A 14,992-nucleotide genomic window follows, 5' to 3' on the forward strand; every position below is an offset into this window, starting at 1 on the left:
ATGCTGATCTGTGTGCATTTCTACTATTATACGTTGTACTTATGTGTGTTACCAAGTGTTGTAATACCTTGTAAACTTGTAATTCCGCAATGTATGAACTATGGTATCAACTGAATAATGATAATGTGATAGCTTGGTCTTCCTAAACTATCATATTATGATGTAATCTATGGATTTCCCTTCGAGGAAATCATGGATCATTTCACTTAGCATCTGCAACACTTAGCAAAAAGAATGCTCCACCAACGGCAGCATCTAAATGGCTCCTATCTAACAGAACTAATCCATGGTGGAAGTTCTAGATCAAAATCTAGTCTTCCATGCCATAGTGTGGGCTTGCAGAAACATACTCTTGCATTCATTCCTAAGCTTTGGGAATTAACTGATCTGCTAGTTGTTAAAAACTAGAGATCTTATTGCGAAGAGCATTTGTCTTTCCCATAGGGAAGAACTTGGCTAGGAAAGCATGACGCATTGCCTCTTGGGTCACTCCCTTAATGGTGAATGTGCTACAAATCTCTAGAAAGAGTTTGAGATGAGCATTCGCATCCTCGTGGGCTTTCCCACAAAATGGACTAGCTTAAACTGGCTTAAGCTCAAAGGTAGCGTCCCCATTGATAACATTGGGTCCGGTGGCTACATTAGCAGCTAAGGGTGCAAAAAAATCAAGAATGGACTTATCGGCCATGGGAATGTTGGGTAGTGATAGGATATGAGGGAAAAGGGATAAACTACTTAGGATAACCAAAATCCTAGTAAACAAAGCTAACATAAAATATAAACTCAAAGCCAGTTGCCTTCCCTTGCAACGGTGCCAGAAATGCTTGTTGATAGTTCTTAACGTCGCTACCAGGTTTGTATCCTAGGCAACGGTGCCAAGTATTTCTTAATGACTAGTGGAGGGATTCCACAAGTGTACAGAACTATCACGTAGCACTTCACTTGGTGAGTACTGAGTGTCGAATTTATATTTTCCTAAAGGAAGGCGAGAGGCTGATTTATATTTGTTATTAGGATTGGTCAAGGAAAGCTTGATCTTATAAGCGGTTGAATGATAATGGTGGCTATGAATGCATGGGTGAACTAATAATCAAGCTGAACTAGAGGTAGGATAGCTAGGTGGGAGAGCGAGCAATTTATCTTAAGTAAGAAAGGACAAACAAATGACTAGGAGAAATGCGCTAGTACTTCAGGGCACAACCCGCCTACCAACTAGGAGAGTTAAATAGACAAGGTCTGCCATGAGCCCTACGATTTAATAACTAGACCTAATGTGGTGGAATATAGATGATGGACAAGGCTATCACCACTTGACAACTACCACAATCTATCCAGAGACCTAGCCATATCCACAGGTAATTTATAGCCTAAGCACCTTGCTTAATCTATAAACTTACTACTTTGATCCGAGCTCCGATGAAATGAGATCAAAGCACCCTAACTAGATGGTGGAACTGGTACTAATGAGAAACTATTAAACAAAAGATAACCTATGATACTAATGCTAAGAGCAAGCACCTAAGCTCGCAAATGACGAACAATAATGAACTAGAACTTGAACTATGCAAAGCAATAATACTAAATAAAGTACTGAAAATAAAGTACTGAATAAAGTAAATGAGAAATGAAAGAATTACAAAGGAGCTTTACCAAACCCAGAAGACTCTTTCGGACTCTGAGGAAGCTCCGCTCTATCTCTAATTCCACCACTAAGCTACTACTCTAGAGCTATGCTAAGCTAGAGAGCTAGGAGAAGCTTGGAAATGAATGGGGCACTTCTCCACCGAGCACCATTGCTCCTTTTATAGTGTGGAGAGGCAGTGGGAGTACTTATAGAGGGTGGACAAGGTCATTGGAGAAGACTTGGGTGCCGAGCGACCTCCATGGGCGTTAGCCGGCGTAGGATTTCACCGACTATCAATCATAGGGCCTTGGTTGGCTCCCAAAGGCGGTTGTGTTGACAGCATGTGCGAAGATTTGGTTTGTAATGTGGTTCCAAGGTCGGTTGGAGGGGTCCAAGTCTATGATGGTGGATCCATAGATCCAAGGCCACAACATCTCCACCTATGGATCAAACAAACATTGGATCAGTGGTGGAGAAGGCTTGGAGGACCTCTTCCATGGATCAGTGACGTGGCAGGGGCCACAGGGGAGTTGGGCGACGCCTATGTGGCATCAGCCAACGTGGCCAAGTGGGCCCATGGCCCCCTTCCATGTCTACTTTCCTCCTTTGTTCATATTTTGCACTATTTTTGCTAAAATTCCTGCATACAAATATTTCTCCATGTACAAGTAGAACTAGGTGAAATATAAAGCAAATTCAACACATGCGATGATGTCTTACCTCACTTTACTTAGCTTTTTGGGGTGAAATGTTGATGGTCAAAACAGGTGTTAGTGATCATCAACAAGGGGGGATGGAGTAGGGGGCAAGTAAGTGCCACGTCATCGATCCGCGTCACTTGCCTTGGCCACCATTGGATCAAACCGTCTTAACATAAAGGGCTAGGATCACTTGAACTTGTATGGAAATATTCTTAAGGTGGTAGACCAAAAGGGGAAAGTCACCCGAGCCAATCCTGTGTTGCCTCATGTCTGGCCTGCTCCCTGTGCGTGTGCTAGCACCAGCCGCAGGTGGTGGGCCTAACCAATTCTGCTGTTTGATGAAGTGGACTTTTCCTTTTATTTGCGGAATTTATATCTTTACATTCCGAGCTCCAAATATAGCAAATAATATATCCATTTCGATCAGCTCGATGAGCTCTTCGCAATGGTCTACTCCACATATTTATTTGAGATTGCTTTGCAACAGTAAAATTTGAATTCCTTTTCATGGCTGATTTGCACCAAGCTGTATATGCATTATATATTATCTTTTAACGTGCATTTTGAGTAATTCCTACAAAACAACTATAGAGCACCATAACTCATGGAACTTGTTAGAAATAAGTACTATGACTATGTTGGTGATTGAATTATAGGATAAATATAAGTCATATTGATGGTTTATAGTTGACTTCAACAACCATCAACAGCATAAAAGTTTTTGTTCTCAAGAAATGTATCATAAAGGATCAAAGTTGAATCTCGACCATTATCAAGAACAACATTTGGATGGGCAGAGGGACATGTCTTAAGTTTGAGCAAGGGTAATGATGGATGTTTCATTCGACTAGTGTCGCAGAACCGACCAATTTATAAGAATACAAGTACAATGGCAATCCGCAAGCGGTCGCACTATCATACTTGAACCCATATAAACTCGGTAGTCCGTCGAGTACCACGACGGGTCTCGATAAACGATTTACAACAACCAAGATCGTATAGGATTCAACATGCATGCCACAAATTACATAAAGTTCATAGATACTTTTCATCATCAGAGTACGAATAAAAGTTATTACAAACCGAGTTTGATAATAAAGCGGAAGCAAATAAGTTCGAAGATAAAGTTTCCAACATAGTTTGATACAGTGCCAAACCAGATCACGGTCCACAAAAGCAAAGATAGGAATTACTAAAGAAGCCTGCCCAAGGCTTACTCCTCATCCACAGCGGGATAGAAGCAACTCTTGCAATAACCATGATACACAGTGCCATCTGCAACAATGGGAAAATAAACCCTGAGTACGAGAAGGTACTCAGCTAGACTTACCCGTCATGAACCAGAAATAAAATGACTCCAAGGATTATGCAAGGCTGTATAAGTGGACGTAACTTGACAACATTTTTGCGTAAAAGCAATTAAATCATGGTACAGTTACCAATTCTTTACCAAGTTAATTATAACTATTCATTTCTAGGTTAGCAACTATCCTGTGCCAAACATGTGGTATATCATTTAGAAGCATACAATAGTAACCATAGCAGGTATTGTAATTCCCTTTTTATCCGAACCATCATGTTTCATAACACAGTTGCTATGATGTTGGGACTAGCCAAGTTTCTCACTATCCGGGAGAGACAGCGATTTGAATCGATTTCAACCAGCTGGGAATTTATTCCTAACATAAACCCGGATCTACTAGCCACGATAGTCTTAGGTCACCTTTGGTACAACTCAGGTACACATTTCGCGGGTCCATACCACGCCGCACAATCTGGAACACCAGATGCCAGGATGCTCAGGCCAAGCCTGCCCTTGGGCTCAGTCTGATCGTTCCCCGGAAGGAGCGCACAACAGAACGGTTCCCAGCCTGAGTTGAATTACTCGGCTTCGCGGTCGGAATGAGTTATCCGGCCAGCTAAGTGAGAGGCATGCGTTCAATCTTGTCAGAAGCGCCAACAACGGTATGGTCCTTAATCGACATAGACGGGGATAAGTCCACACCCAAGACCTCCATGTCTTGTTGCTTCTCTATCGACTTCCCATCCGGTCTTGATTTACTTTTACCCCATGGTTCTTGTTCCACGATAGCAAATATAGCCAACCGTGCTCCGGTATCCACTTATATCTCGCAGGTGATAGGACATCACCCGACTTCTATCGGTCTAAGCATGGCTAAGCATATATATTCGATCCTGGACCTATACCGGTTAAAGGTGTAATATCTATACAAGGAATGTACATGCATCAAGTGGTTTCATTCAACTCTTATAACCTAATGCATCAATCATAAATACGTAGTAAACATTTGTAAATTACTAGGAGACTTATAATGCTCCGGGGCTTGCCTCATAGAAAGGAAGTAGGATGGTGGTCAGGACACTCCAAAAGCTCTTCAGGGTTCTGCTCCATGCCTTCGGGAGCTGCGGCTTGTGGATCCTCCTGCTGGTTCCCTTCCTCTGTTTCTTTGAATTCCAGCAACGTGATCTCTTCCTCCGATCCTAGATGCATGAGTATGGCATAAGTATTACGAATGCATATTTGTGAACAAGTGCATCATGTTGATTGAGTAGGTGCATATCTCTTCTCGATTATTACTTAACTACTTCTACAATGCATGGACTATGCCACAAACAGTAGCTACTTGTTTCACTCATAACTGGAGTTCTACTAATCCAAAAATAGTGATCCTAGACTTTCTGGAAAGCTTATCAAATTCTCTACAACTTTCTTATTAACCATTTTTACAGTACACATCAGTTTCAACATGGAACTCATCAAACTCTAGAATCAGTCCGGAAACTATTTAATATGCAACATAAAGTAATAATACTTCTACTTCATGTAATCATTCAAAATTGGACAACATAGAATCTACCAACAGTTTAAGCATACCAAATACATTTAAGATAATATAATGGTGAAGCCCAAACTATTTATTTAATTGCCTTTATTATTTTATTTAGATATCTAGGTTAAATAATAAACATATATCAGATGTACTTCATAAATTCTCAAAAATTTACAGTGCCTTACTAATGCTATAAAAGGACTACTATAAAAATTTCATGTTGTTTTACTAAGTAGAACATTCTATACAAAAATGATAAGGTAGCAAGGCTTGAAATAGCATAAATGGAAAATCCTATTGAAAAGTGTCAAGCAACAGATTTCCTATTTTTCTTAACATCCATATGGTACTAGTATTACTTCCAACAAATTTCATGAATTTTGGACTCATAATTAATTTATAAAAATTCATGCAAGGATTAACTATTCATAAAAGAAAAATCTATAACTATAAATCTACACATGCACTGGTCTTCAAATTTTTACCAGAGTTCATATATGCTAAGACTAGCTTACCACAAAAATTTCATTATTTTTGGAGCACAGGAACTCTAGATATAAAATAAACAAATTTGAATGCATTCATAAGCACATTTCAAATCCTTATTTAAATCTCCAAAAATTTCTACTGTACAAGCCAAGAACATATTTTTCCTAAATACTACACCTCTTAAGGAACACTCACAAATTTATTTCACAATTTTAGGAGCTATCAAACTAAAGATACAAAAATAACAAAACACACTTGAATCTGGGATTTTTGAACTATCTTTAAAACCTAGAGTCGTTGACAGCAGGGACCCACGCGTCAGTTGGACCCACCGGTCAGCGAGACCAAAACAGAGCCAGCGGCGCTGCTCGACTGACACGGCTAGAACTCGACGGTGGCGAGTTCGCCGGTGGTAACATCTTCACTACACGATCTACGTGACCTAGCGAAGCTATTGAGCCACTTGGCCGGCCTTATCGTCGACTCTAGAGCTGACGGCGGCGGCCATGGCGGAACGGCGAGGCTGGACCACGGCGGTACGCCGGTGTGGGCTACGGTGGCTCAAACGAACGCTGCGCCGAGCATCACCGAGCTGCGGCGGAGCTATCTAGTGCCCTAACGCGGCCTGGGATGGACGGTGGCGACGTGGCCACGGAGACGGGGCTCACGGCGAAACTCCGACGAGCTTGCATGCATTGCGGTGGCTTACCAAGTGCTGTCAGCGGGCACGGGAGGAGGCAGTGTGCTGCTAGGGTGGTGGTAGAGCTATGGCAGTGGTGATGGAGTGGCTAGACATGAGCTGGCGCATGGTTATGGCGACGGCGGAGCTGCGGGAGCTTGGCTGCTGCTGCGGCGAGGAAGAAAGGCCGAGGCGAAGCAAATGGGGCGCGGGATGGCTCGGGCAGATGCTAGCGGGGTTAAGGCCGTGCCCAGGCATGTCGTGGCCTGCGTGGTCAGGGCGTTGGCGACGCGCGGCCGTCGCCGCGGACACGTGGCGTTCGTGCTCTAACGCCGATCGGCCACCGATCGGCTTGATTCAGTTCGTTCAGTCGCGACATGCCGAGCCTGACGACGAGTTTCGACGCTCCTCTAACTGCTAATCCATTGCTCCTAGGTAGAAATTGTATGAATACGATTTGTAGAACTATGTACCAGCTACAATACTTGTTCAAAGCACTTGTTCTAATTCGCAACAGAAACAGAGAAAAATCAGGCACAAGGTTGGCTTGTCAGGCTGTCAGTGTTCATGACTTAGCGAAATTTGCTAAGTGCTGAACTCAGTGATTTGATGATTTTTGAAATCCAATTTCACACATGTTAGGAGCTGAATTAGTCAAAGACCCAAAAATCAAAGTTGTTCCTTATGTCAAACACTACAACATTGCTTTAGTGAACTCCTCCATGCAAGGTCTCTAGCACCTAGTTCAACTTTAGTCAAACATGTCACTTTGAAATCATGATACATACTCAAACCATGACTAAATGACCAAACTAGCCCTAGCCTTAAATACCAAAGTTGTTCATAATGATATCCTAAGCATGTTCAAGCAATTTGCAAGGTCATTCAATCACTTTATGTAGTAGTCACTCATAGAGCTATTTAAAGTAATCATATGAAATATGCCTTAAAGACTTGACCATGAAAAATGACATTCATGATCCATGTTCCATTTGTGAACCTAAGCATTGCCAAAATATTTTGGTGACTCAAATCTACCAAGTACATGTTTACATTCATGATCATTTGCATATGTACAAAGAAACATGCAATAACAAGCAACGTTGCATATGTTTCAATTCAATGTTCCAATTGTAAATGCTTGTTTATGAATGCGTGATGATCATGCTCATGTTATGCAAGTCAAGTTATGCAAGGCTAACACCCGAGGTGTTACAACTAGGATGTGAAGAAAGCTTAGGTGAAACGAATGGGGATATGAACTTCACCTCCTCAAACGGGTCATGGTGCTTCACCTTTGGGCAAGAGGCGAAACTAGTTTCTTTATTAAGGCTCCCATGGGTAGGTTTTTCTTGACAAAGTTTTTCGAATGGGTAGACTATGAGAAGATCAAAATTGAGGATGGCAAAGATGTGGAAATCTAAGTGAACCTCATTTTTGTCTATTTTGATAGGCATGGCCCTAGCAATCCCATGACACTCAAAGATGAGTCCCTACGGACTTTTTAAGAGTTTGTTGGTATGGACTAGCAGCATGTTGCTCAAAAGGGTTTCCACAAGGAATTCTAACATGATACTAGTCCCAATGTGGGGTTATGTAGGGCTTCTACGATTGTTCCCCTTAATGATCAAGGCATGATCATGGAAGGTGAAAGAATCCGAATTGCTTCGGAAGAACGTTTCACTTCCATTAACCATTCCTTCGATGGTTCTGCTTTAGGAAAAACTTCCTCAAAAGTAAGTGTAAGTTTTCATGCCCAAAGTGTCTCGAGGTATTGCCATAATCCTCGAATTCGATAGGGAACTCTGAGGGATGAATTAATCCTTCCTTCGGTGTTTGTGGTTTGGGTGAGGGCTCATGAGTTGAATCTAAGGATGCTACGGGTTTGGATTAGACTGATGAGGACTCCTCAATGCTCGATATGACTTTTGCTTGGAGGGTTCTAGTTTTCATGATGGAGGAAGAGTGTCTGTCTAGGAGGTTTTCAAGGAATTTCACTTGTTCCATCATAGGTTTGTGTGTAAAATGACCTCCGACAGTCACGTCTAGGCATAGGTCAGCATCTATGTCAAGACTCGAACAAAAGAGATGCAATAACATGCCATCGGGTAAAGACAAGTCTAGGCCAGAGTGAATTAAAACTAAAAACCTAGCCTAGGCTGCACCTATAGACTCCTTCTCGTACTGCTTAAAGTCAAGGATCGCCCTTGGTAGTGACACGATATGAGACATAGGGAAGAATGCAAGATAAAACTTGTTTTTAAGTTCTTCCTAGTCCCCATTCATACTTTCTACGGCTTAAGTGTACCATTGCTTTGCCTTCCCCATGAGAGAAAAGGGAAATAATTTACACTTTAGAGTTTCTTATGTCATGCCAGAGATGCTTAGGCATGAACACATTTCCTCGAACTCTAGCAGGTGGTTGCATGGGTTTTTGCTATCATGCCCAGAGAAGGGTTGTGACCAAACCATGGCTATCAAGCTAGGGTAGAGTTCATAGCTAGATGAATGGTTTGGTTTTGAAGGTGGCTTAGGGAACTCCCCCTTTGAAGCAGATCGGTTTTGAGTTGAGGTTGGCTTCATGGTGAATATATATGTATTTCTTTTTTATGAAAAGAAAGGATATAAGAAACATTGATGAACTAGGTTTGAAGATAATACATCAACCATTGTTGGTAGTTCTTATCGACCAAAACCAACCGCCAACTAAGATCCAAAAAGGAGGAAACTAACACGTTTTGGAGACATATGTCTTTTATATTGACATATTTCCACATGTATTGGAAACTTAGTGTTTTGCAGGAGATACATATGAAATACATGTGAAATGTGATCAAAAGGCACCAACCGGCAAAGCATAAAGCAAACTTAGCCAAAGAAATAGAGAAAGGCCAAATTCTCCAAAAGGATTTGGGCCAACCACCGACAAAACTGAGGCCTAGGCCCATCCAGGAACCGACCACATGAAGGCGGTGGCAAGCTAGGACAGGCCTAGTGTGGCTACACTAGGGGTGTGGCCATACCGCCTTCTGTTGCCTCTCAGGCCCACTTTCCTCTAGCAGTTCATTCAAGGCGCAGGAGGATGGTTTGGGATGTTTCCATGTATAACCCCCTGTTGATAGTCATTAACACCAATTATAAAACATCAACACGACCTGTATATATACTTAATCCCATCACCAAACATAGGATAGGGGTTTAAACTAATGGATTCCACAAGTTTTGGTGAATATATGAATGCAGGAGGATTTATCTAGAAAACAGCTCCCGGGACCACCATCATACACTCTAAATAGGCAAACCGACATTAACAAGTGATTCTACCCACGACACCTATGAAAGTTGACTCAAGATAGAGCCCAAGACCAACCACTAGATGGGGAGGCCCACCTGGCACTATGGTGGGCTAGCTGGCCCATTAGGGTGGCCACTCACCCTCCGCCACCTTGTACTCCTTCCAAAGATCTAGACCCTTGATTATAAGGTGGTTTTAGGTTGGTTTATCCAATGGTAATCGAGGGAGTTGATGTGGATCAATGATGTGGTAATGCCTTGCCCCCTACCCCATCTCCCCTATATATAGCAGCCCCTACCCCCCTCCTTGAAGGCATCCCTAAAACCCTAAATCATATCTTTAGGATCGAGCCAGCAATCAAGAGAAGAATAGTCCTCCATAGGATCTAGTCTTATAAATAATAGTGAGATAGAGAGTGAGGGAAGAGTTTGGAGGAGGTGCCGGCCTATCGGTGCTCTCTCTATGGCTTGTACCTTGGTAGATCAAAGTTCTACTTTAGCTTGCTTATAAGATTTCTCTGGTAATTGACTTCTAATTCAAGTAAGCATTTTGTTTATATTGTTCATCAGGATCGCTACTCTTTTGAGTGCTTTATTCTCTTCCTAGGGGTAGTAAATTATTAATCGTAAGTGTAAGCATGGTGCTTAGACTTGGGTTAATCGTGGATGCACCCTGCATTCTAGATTGGTGGTAGCTCATGAGGGTGACTCTTACAGCCTCATTGAATCCTCTATAGTCCACCTCTCATTTATAGGCCAAGTAGGACCCGGTTACAAAGGAAAGCATCCTCTGCTGGTGTCTTTCCTTAGTAATGTCCCTAGTTGAATAGTAGAAGGCATAGCTTACCCCAATCAGAACTAGAGAACCTTAGTAATCCTCTCTATGCTCCTATTTATCCTAACCTTGTTGTTACCCTAAGTTAAGTTAGACCGTAGTTAGTCTCACATGTTTCCCTGTGGATACGATACTTGGAATACTTCCAGATGAAAGCTATAGCGGTATCCATGTGCTTGCAGATTAGCTAGTATAAAAGGAGGGGGAGCTCTCTCTCATACACACACCTCACTTAAGAGCCTCTCTCCACTTGTATCCTTTTACCTTTTTAGTAGTTTTGGAGCTAGGCAAGAAGCTTTGTGGAAGAGCTAGGACATTTAGAAGGAATCTAGGTATGATCAATATGAAGAGTCCTTCTATGTTCTTGTTCTTATCTTATCAATAGCTATGTTACAACATTAGAGCCAAGTTCTTATATTATTCATTTAGCATATGAAACTCTATGCTTGAACTTTCATACAATATACATGTTTAGACCAAGACCTAAGTTGAGGATATGAGTTCTACTTTAAGTTAGTTTTGGTCATTATTTTCTTGCGGGTTCATCGTTTGTCCTTGAGATGAATACTCTAGTAGAGGGCCCTGATAAAGATGTATAACCCTACACGACGCTAGAGTAGTAGTTGATAGCATAGACATGGTGTCTAGGCTAGAGGCTACCTTCATTTGCCTCGTACTCCATAGTTGAGGGGTAGGCGGTAAGTGGTGATAGCCATGTCCATCCCTCGTAATCCCTCACGTTCAAGTATGACATAGAGCTACAAACTGGTATCACTTGGCAGACTAGGTGTACGCTAGTGCCCAAAGCAAGTCTGTAGTGACCAAAGCTATCTTTACTTGAAATCTCTACCCTTAAAAACTCATGCATTTGTATGATCATCTGCTCATCTTAGCATAGCTACATAGGATAAGCCTACTCTAGTTTAGTTGATTCTTTTATTCTTTATCCTTGAGATTGGCTTGAGTGTGTGTCACACTATCCAATATTTATCTTGGCTTACTCCTGTTATGCACTTTGGTCTATTATATAATCATGTTATCTTGTCCATGTCCCTATTAGAAACTTTTACACCATGCCTTCCTTTGGGAAAATATAAATGAACGATACCCGAAATACTTCCGGGTGAAATGCTACAATGATATATTCGTGTGCTTGTAGAATATTTCTATATGCATTCAGAAATATTGTCAAGGCATTTCTGGTGCCATTGCTAGGAAACACAAATCCAAGCGGTGATGCTAAGAAATGCCAACAAGCATTTCTGGCACCGTTGTTGGGGAAGGCACTGGTTAAATGAATCTAATAGGACATGTTTATGATAATATGCATGTGTAGTAGCCATTGCTCATAACATGATAACTTTGCTTGTTTTCTCCTATTATGGGTGAAAATAGGATAATGTTAGACTAGTTTCAACTTGCCAACAACCTTCATCGAAAACCTAGAGTCACTGGCAAGGAAAGCCTGACTTCATGTTGATCCTCTTTCAGCTGCTCCACCAGCAACTGAACCCATCATCAAAGCACCATCCATACCGAACCCCATGGCCGACAAGACGCTCTGTGAGTACTCCATCCTTGCTGTTGCCAACATGCCCATTGGGCCTACTGTCAACATGGGTGACGCGAACTTTGAACTGAAGGCCGGTCTAATCATGATGGTGCAGGCTAGTTTGTTCTGTGGACTACCTAGTGAGGATGCCAACGCTCATTTGTAGCACTTTCTAGACACCGTCATCATGAAGGATGTCACACTTGAGATCATTAGATTCCGTATATTTCCATTCTCCCTCTTGGGGAAGGCAAAATAGTGGTTCTACAAGGACCAGGAAGCTGTCGACACAAGGAATAAGTGTTCCACTGCATTCCTCAGGAAGTTCTTCTCGATAGGTAAAACCAATGCCCTTCGAGGAACAATTTCCAATTTCTAGCAGACAGCTTTAGAATCCATCCCCAAAGCATGGGAGAGGCTGCAAGAATACATGCTTGCCTACCCACACCATGAGATGGAAAACTGGTTGATCCTTCAAAACTTCTACAATGGGCTAACTTCCACATCTAGAGCCCACATAGATGCTACTACTGGAGGATCCTTCTTCTCACTCACAGTCAGCGAAGCTATGGCTCTCATTGAGAACATGGTCTCCAACCAAGGGTGGAGTGAAGACAGACTCCAAACCCAACAAGACAACATGCATACCGTGGAGGAAACAAACATGCTGGCCGCAAAATTGGATATCCTAATAAAATGCTTGGACAAGAAAAGAGCAACCTATGGTACTGTCCAAACGCTCAACTCGCATATGACATGCGAGGTGTGTAGAAACATCGGACACTCGGGGAATGACTACCTCGAAACCTATGACGATGTGCTGAACAACAACAACGAGTTTCATCGACAAGGAGGTCCAGGGTGGAACCAGTCGCACCTACAATATCTGGGAGGTAACTATGCTTACAATTCAAATTTTGCAATTCAACCATCCCTGAAAGATCTTGTGTTAGGGCAAGCTCAAGTAAACAAAAATCTAATCAAGAAACTTGCCTCTAACGATAAAATTTTGGAAAACATTAATTCAAATTTAGAAGGCTTCACCTTTTCCTTCAAAAATCAATTAAGCCTTAATAAATTGTTTGAAAGCCAACTAGCTCAAATTGCTGCTACAATTCCTGCAAATGGTTTTGAAAAGATCCCGAGGCAACTCGAGATTTCATTTGAAAATATCAACGCGGTGACCATGTGGGGCGGTAAGTCCACTCGTGATCTACCATATCCTAACCATGCAGGAAAAGCCAAAAAGCATAGGGGTACAACCCCAAACCAGAGGATTTGAGTTAGCTTGGGGGAGAACCCCCACAAGGTAATGTGTATCTTGTACTCTCACCACTTTCCGTTACCTTACATAAAGAAAAAAAGAGAAGAGAAACAAAAAATAAATAAAAACTTATGGTTCTCTTGTTCACCATTTAATGTTTCACCTCCATTGGATGAATCTTGTTTATCCTCTTATGCTTCCTCTCTCTACGCTAGCATGTTTTGGTTAGGGAGTGTTGGCCATACATCTTTTGAATTAAGCATGGTCCTTAGTTTGAAGTTTAGATGTAATGATCATACTTCTATTGTTTTTTTAAGCATGGTGCTTAGGTTAATTAACATACCTTAATCAAATGAGACATGGTGTCTAGTTTGATTATTGAACAAACTGCTAATGTAGATATTGGTCGATTATATGGACTAACCCTTGCAGGAATTTATCAACTTCATGAGGGTAAGTCTTTGAGATGACAATTGAGATGAAAACTTATTTGGTGAACCTTGATAATAAAAATAAAAATAAAAATAATAATGATGATAATAATAATCAAATTCTCGACCTTGAGTATGGTTGTTATTTTCTATGTCACCATAAGACAAGCTTGGGGGGAAAGCCTCCTAGCATGCTCAAAGGAGGCCACAAGTCATAAATCAGGCCACAGTGTCCACCAGCTAGCAACATTCCTTGTTGTACCCTAGGCCGTAAGTTAGGAGCTAGCCTAGGGGAGGACCCCAACCAAGGTGACTTGTATCTCACATTTCTTTCAGTTATTTTATTATCTTACATTTAAAAAAATGAAATATGCTCAAAAGAACAAAAATATGAATTCCACTCTTCATATGTGTTGTAAAATGTTTAGTTAATCCTTATTGAAATGATGAATAGTTGCTTTGTCTTATATTTCGTCTGTGCCTAGTTTATAACTTAGCTTTCTCTAACATTTGAGTTTATTGGCTAAAAATGTCTCATCCTAAAAAACTTGAAACTTGTGGGATGCAAATGCATGATTCTTGTCTAGGTTGTTGCGAGATATGATATGGTATAGACGAAAGTTTCAATGACTTTGTTCTAAGAGAAACTTGACATCCGAAGTTTTCATTTTCAAAATGCTAAAATTCAAAAGTTCCTCAATGATTTTATATCCTACCAAAGCCATATGATAGTATACAATGCAAAAACCCTATACCCATATGCTACTTATTATCATGTTGAGCTTTGTCAAATTATCGTGACCCTTGTTGAGATTCTTTTCATGCACTCGTGATCGAGATTCATGTACACTCCAGATAAAATTATGCTAACTCTTACACTAAGAGTTACGCAAAAACATGCCATCCATGTACAAAAAATAAATACTCCATCCATGTTTCATGGCTTTATCTCTCTCAAAAATTCTAAAAGAAATATGGGCTATGCAAAATGAAAGAAAAATCCATGCTAAAAAGCATGAGAAGAAAAAGAATAAGAAAAAAAAGAGAAAAGAAAGATAGCCCATATTTCCAAAATTCACAACAAAAGAGAGAAAGAGTCATGCAAAAGCGAGTTCAAATACAGGCTAGGAAAATTCCACACACTTGCACATCTTGATCAAAGTGTGTGACCTGCATCTCCTTTGATCTAGTTTTTGACTTAGCAAAATTATGTGATGCAAGCATGCCTCACTTTCATACCTACCCAAAAGCTCCACATAAGCCTTATAAGA

General features: G+C 41.2%; 1 non-coding gene across 1 annotated transcript; it reads right to left on the bottom strand.

Annotated features, from left to right (window-relative positions):
* Nucleotides 1-12,375: 12,375 nt before the first annotated feature.
* On the bottom strand, nt 12,376-12,482 carry LOC136484492 (small nucleolar RNA R71). Its single transcript, XR_010766012.1, has one exon. It is a non-coding gene; the product is annotated as a small nucleolar RNA R71 (small nucleolar RNA).
* Nucleotides 12,483-14,992: the final 2,510 nt, after the last annotated feature.

Source organism: Miscanthus floridulus, chromosome 9 (assembly GCF_019320115.1).
Source record: "Miscanthus floridulus cultivar M001 chromosome 9, ASM1932011v1, whole genome shotgun sequence".
In the NCBI taxonomy this organism is placed as follows: Eukaryota; Viridiplantae; Streptophyta; class Magnoliopsida; order Poales; family Poaceae; genus Miscanthus; species Miscanthus floridulus.